The sequence below is a fragment of the Molothrus aeneus genome, chromosome Z (genome assembly GCF_037042795.1).
Source record: "Molothrus aeneus isolate 106 chromosome Z, BPBGC_Maene_1.0, whole genome shotgun sequence".
NCBI classification, from domain to species: Eukaryota; Metazoa; Chordata; class Aves; order Passeriformes; family Icteridae; genus Molothrus; species Molothrus aeneus.
Window position 1 is genome coordinate 49,455,183 of NC_089680.1, and position 6,515 is coordinate 49,461,697.

Consider the following 6,515-nt stretch of genomic DNA (forward strand, 5'->3'; position numbering starts at 1 on the left):
AGTAGATCTTTCCAGCTCAGGCATGCACACCTGCTGAGATGCCATTCTTTTGCCAGATTATTTTGACCCGTGCACCTTTGCTGCAGTGTATCAGATGATGTGCCTACTGGTTCTTGCTTGGTGTTTCTCAGCAAGCAAACATGGTATGGTGGGTGGATGCAAACCTAGTTTACATTTTTACACTACTTTTACTCCTCTGTAAATCCTACTCAGTAATGACTAATCCCCAAGCTGATTCCCCTTTCCCATTCGGACTATTTTATTTTTGCTAAATTTCAGTACTTGATAAAATTTAACCCTTTAGGGTCTTCTTGTTTTGATTTTTCAAATGCTATATGGAGAAGTGGTTTGCTCTAAAGCAGTACCCCAATGGAGATTAAAGGACACATCCCTTCCAGGAAAGCATAAGTACCCAACAAAAATGTACAGAAAGTGCAGATTGAAAAAGAAACTATGGCAGATACCTACAAGGAGTCAGGTGAGGTATCTGGGTATAGGTGTACTTTCCAGAGGAGCCCACCTGTCCCATGTCTGTTCCTGAATCTTCCCATGATGTCAGGGACAGCTTGAGCGATGCAGTCTCTACTTACCTGCCCTCATCTTTATCAAGATTGACACACACAGGTGTCACTGGGTAGTGACTGGCTGAAGCAAACAGAGCAGAAGGACAGAAGCAAGCTCATGTTAAGCTTCTCTGAAAAGCGTTGTGCAACCAATTCATTCCTGCTGGGCTCTGGACACTGTATCTGCAGCAGCTCAAAGATGAAACAGATACCCTGAGAAGCCAGGTGGTGCCCAAAAAGGTTGGAAAGCCCTGCTGCAAGATAAAGGAGCACAGTGTGAGGACAACCCCAACAACTCATAGGGGTGGAGGGCCAGCTGCCACCTCTAGCTCAGCCCTGTCCCTGGGGAATGGCTTTCCTCTGCAGTGTACAGTGAAGCTGCTCTGCAGTGCTGAGGGAGCAGTGGGGCACGCCTTGCTTTGCTGCAGCACCCCTCCATTGGCTCACCAATGCTGAGGGCCAATGCCCAGCCTGCAGCTTCATCCTGGCCTTGCTTTTTGTCTGCCTCACACTCCTCATGAGATGACCATGGGCCTCTGTTAGGATCTGATCTCACTACCCCTCATACCTTGCTGGGGGCTTTTGTTTAGGGATTTCCTGGCTAGCTAGTGGTCCCCTGACTCCCTCTCTCTTTCAAAGGGTAAAGATCTCCCTGCTTTCTTCTTCCATTCCTGGCAATGAAACATCAGCAATTGGGGATTATGGGATGTTTCAGCTATCCCCTACACCCCTTTGCCCCAGATCTACCACAGCAGCTGCAGTGCCCCTGTGAGTCACTGAGGCCTTCACTGAGGGCAGCAGCCCACAGTGAACGGGAGAACAGGAGGTAGGACGGAAGTTCTGCCAGGGCTGGGGCAGCGTGGCTAATTCTGCTGCTGATCTAACATCTCTAAAAAATTATTATCAATAACCTGTTTCTTCCAAGCAAAGTGAATCAAAAATGAAAATCTGAATTCAGTGAAGGGTTTGCCCAGCAGCTCAGAATGGGAAATTCATGGGATTTCCAGAGAAGCGGCTTTGTTGGCACCATGTTGCCAGTCCTTATGATTTTAATCAAGTATCTTACGCGGTTGGTTTCTTTCCTAGGGTTCTTGCAGTTGCAGTATGATTACTGAGTTTTCTCTTCTTCTTTTCATATTGAGGCAATCTTTACTTGTGGGAGCTGTGAAAGAAATCATGAGAACTAGAGCCCAGAGGCCCAAAATACCTATACGTAAATAAAGGTTAACACCACAGAGATTATTTTCAAAGCAATGCTTTGTTTTTCATCAAGAAAAGACTTGTACCTGACAACCTCAACGATAGAGAAAACCAGTCTCTCCAGATGTGACTGAAACTGAATGCAACTGCTCCTTAGTTTGTGGGCTCTTCTCCAGCCTCCCAGGTGCAAACACAGCCTGCTTAAATAGGAGGTCTCTCTGATGCCTTGTTTCTTCTGGTGCTTCATTCTCCACTTGCAGCTACCAAACCAGGGAAGTTATTGGTGTAAGGAAAAAGTCTGCTGGACTTCAGATCCTGCACCTTTTTTTGGAAAAGGCACCAGACCCAGAATGCCTAGCTGCTTGCACGGACAGGAGGCAGAACCACAGAGCTGTAGTAAACTATCTTCAGGTTGCTGCATGAGGAATTTCGCCCTTTAACAACAGACACATCTAGCTTCCTTCCTGATCCATGGCCTGTGAGATGCAAAAGCATTAAGGGGTTGACTGGAAGGGATATTTAGGGGTAAGGTGGGAACTCTGTTGCAGTATGTAAGCAAGCGATTCATCAAAATTTGTTTTGTGATCTTCATTTTGGTCCTTACAGAGAACAGTAAGAAAGTAGGAGGGGAATGAACAAAACAGCCAAATCCTACAAGGAAAAGAGAAATTAAACTAGAGCAGCTTCAGGTCGCATTGGTCAGATGCTGAAGACCATAGACATAAACTGTCATAAGCTAGCAAACTGATGAGGTATATTTTGGGTCAACCTGCATTAAACTCATTACCATGACCCTCCTTAGAGCCCACACATAATAGCAACCACATCAGACAGCACCAAGTCCTGGCAACTAGATGGTGAAGAAGGCTGGAAGATAAAAATGTGACCTTCTGCTCTGGAGAGTAAGGACACATCCCATTCAATGATGGGAAGCCTATGCCTGAAAAAGGTGGTTTACCAAGTAGTACTTGACTGCCCTGGATAAAGTGTGGATTATTTTCAGGTTTTGCTTTATCCCCATCTTGGTAAAAGAAGAAATGAGTTTCCAGAATGAAGGCAAAAGGGGGAAGGGGTAGAAAACAATTTTTGACTGTGAAGCACAGCATATGCTAGTGTGAAGCTGAACAGCTTTCCATGAAACATATCCTAGCCAAGCTATTACTAACACCTGATACACCCATGGTCCCCCATTAGTTGCCTGCCAGCAGTGAGCAATGGACTCAATATTATCAATTATGTTTCTTTCCCCTCTCCTTCTCTCCCACCAATTAATCATCTGTTAATCATGAGAAACAGTCCTCTACTTGGAAAATATCAGACAAACAAGGAGTTTTGCCAATAAAACGGAATATTATAGTAAATAATCTTTAAGGTGTCCTGAAATAAGGTGTAGCCATATTGTTATGCCATAGATTTTAAACACTGCTATTAAGTAAAGTTCCTGGGAAAAGGTAAGCTGGTCAGGTCTGCCAGCTGATGCATACAGGTAATGTGTGTCAGAAACACCATGAGCAATAAATGGTGAGATCAAGCTTCTTTGGTCTCACATCTATTAAGGCCCAGACTAGCTGGCTTGAAAGCAGCCACCTTTTCATTGTCCTGCCCTTTCCCCAGGCAGGACTAGCTGTGCAAAAAACAGTCCCTACAGGTGTCAGCCTGCCTTCAGAGGCCTCCCAGGAGAGGTTCCACAACACAAAATCCCCTCCCCAATCACTTTGGCAAATTTGTTCTAGTCAAAGTCTCATTTGCTATCATTCAAACTCCAGCCATATGGGTTTCTCCAGTCCTACCTAACACAGAAAATACTATCCTGCTTTAACATAAATAAAGACCCATATCTTCATCAGTCTATCCAGTAGTCAAAATACCAGTTTCTTCAACCTTTATTTCTGGATTTATTTTATAGTCTTGTCATAATTCTTGCGCCTTCCATCAAGCATTAGCATAAACAAAGAGAGACAAGATATACAGATGTCCTCATATGAGGTCATACAGTACCATGAGAGGCCATACATACCAATGAGAGTATATTACACAGTTAGAAATTTACTTTAGGAGGACTCCCCAACCTGCCACACCCTTTCATTTCACCTGTTCAGTAGAGCAGCCCTAGCATTAGACATGAAGGTTGTGATAGAAATCCCATGGCAAGATCTCAGATTACTTGTATCCTTTTATGTGGATGCCAAGGTGACAAACAGATAAGGCAGCATGGTACAGAGTGGGGCATACTAAGAGGCTGAATCCAAGCTGTAGAAGATGAAATTGAGTTCTAAACTCCTTCTCTTTTTCCCTGCTTTTGCAGTATTAATTACTTATTAGTTGGATAAGCTTCTCATGCCCTGAATGAAAAAAATTCTCACATTACAGAAAGCACCTCTACTTACCGGTGTCTAATGATGTGCTGTCCATATAGGAGCAGGACCTCAAGACCTATGGCTGCTCTAATCCTCTATAAATCCCTAAGATGAATAAGACTGAAATTCAGCAGCTTCTTCCCTAGTTTAAAAATACAGCACACACAAAAGGGGAGAAGGCAATCTACTAGGACACATCATCTCAAAGAAATAGGGATAATAAGACTTAATGCTCTGTCTCCATGGAACAAATGCCCATGTAGCTTTCAGTATGGGTGACTAACAGGCAGTTTTCTGTTTGGCTGACAGCTGGAAGCACAAAACCTACCCAAAACTGCAACAATACAACAGACCTCCTAAAAAATCCATGTCCTTTGGCAGCCTTGGCTGAGGAACTTTCAAGTGTTAAGATGAACTTTTGCAAGCACATAGGCATCAGGTGTCAGGACAAGTGTAGCACATATTCATCAAACATTCAACCTGATTTAACATCAGTTAGCATCTTACCGGTTATTCAATTACACATTTTTCTGTAAACACTGGAATTGTGTACCAAAGCAGGCTACAAAGTTAACAAAAGACTTGGCCCAACTTGGCACTGGACTTCCCAGGTATGATTTGTTAAGACATTTCTTAGCAGAATGGATCATGTCTTCCTGATGCCTTCATTCTGGAAACTCATTTCTTCTTTTACCAAGATGGGGATAAAGCAAAACCTGAAAATAATCCACACTTTATCCAGGGCAGTCAAGTACTACTTGGTAAACCACCTTTTTCAGGCATAGGCTTCCCATCATTGAATGGGATGTGTCCTTACTCTCCAGAGCAGAAGGTCACATTTTTATCTTCCAGCCTTCTTCACCATCTAGTTGCCAGGACTTGGTGCTGTCTGATGTGGTTGCTATTATGTGTGGGCTCTAAGGAGGGTCATGGTAATGAGTTTAATGCAGGTTGACCCAAAATATACCTCATCAGTTTGCTAGCTTATGACAGTTTATGTCTATGGTCTTCAGCATCTGACCAATGCGACCTGAAGCTGCTCTAGTTTAATTTCTCTTTTCCTTGTAGGATTTGGCTGTTTTGTTCATTCCCCTCCTACTTTCTTACTGTTCTCTGTAAGGACCAAAATGAAGATCACAAAACAAATTTTGATGAATCGCTTGCTTACATACTGCAACAGAGTTCCCACCTTACCCCTAAATATCCCTTCCAGTCAACCCCTTAATGCTTTTGCATCTCATGACATCAATTAAGAAAAGCTCAGGACTGCAGCACAGAGAAGGCACATCCAGTTCTTCCAAGCCCAATCTTCATCCTTCCTGTAAACTTACAGAGACTATTTTCTGTTTGCTTACATTCTCATACACCTGGCTTTATGCTTTTGTTTGCTTGAGGATTGTTTTGTGAAGGGCTAACTGATCATCTGTACTGGTTTATCAGCCTGAAACCTTAGTGCTCATGGATCTGATGGAATGAGTAGGACTGCTAGGGAAGGACATCTGATGTATAATACACTTCTACTAAGTTCTTAGAAACTTTGTAATCTTTATTTTGGCAATCATAAAGATGAAAACCACTGAGGTAACTCTAAACATCCTGACCACAGACACTACAATAAAAACAGATCACAACTGCAGAAAAGTTACTGCCTGTAGAATCCTAGGAGACAACAGGGCTAATGTGTATGTCTCAAAAACTGATAGCCAGATGGAGCCAACCATGGATTGTTGGTGATAACAGCCAGGAATTATTGGTAATAATACACTGAGAAAGAACAGGATGTGGCTGGAGAAGAGGCCATAAGGAGGTAGGGCAGCACATTTCTGGGACAAACATCCTAGTTTTGGCTCCTGGAGATGAACACAACACAGCACAAATGCAGGGATGAGGCTGAGAAGTGGGCATGGACTGTAAGAGGGGATTGAGACCACCAAAGATGCCCAAAGCCATCCCCAACCCATTTCCAGAAATGTCTAGAGGAATGGACTGCACAGGGTTACTAATTTGCATAGAAAGTGACAAACTTATCTCCAAGATGGGGAGATTTATAAAAGGTATTCCAACCAAGCCCACATGTGTGGACATCCCCAGGACACCCCAGATGGATTCAATGCTGGAGCTAGGACTGGTCATCTCTCTTTCCCCCTCTCCTTTCTTCTCTTTCCCCCTCTTTAATTAATTTCTCTCTTTCTCTGTCCCCTTTCACCTTACCCCTCTGTTCAAAACCCACTGCCATGTGTTCATAGAGGAGATAAGGTCCTAACTTATACCAATTTCCACGCCAAGTATGCAATTTACTAATAGAACTTAGTAAGTTTTCATGGATCCTCTGACTTTTGTCATTCCTTTTGACCATGGGCACCTACAAATCTTGAGTACTCCCCTCCCCTCAAGG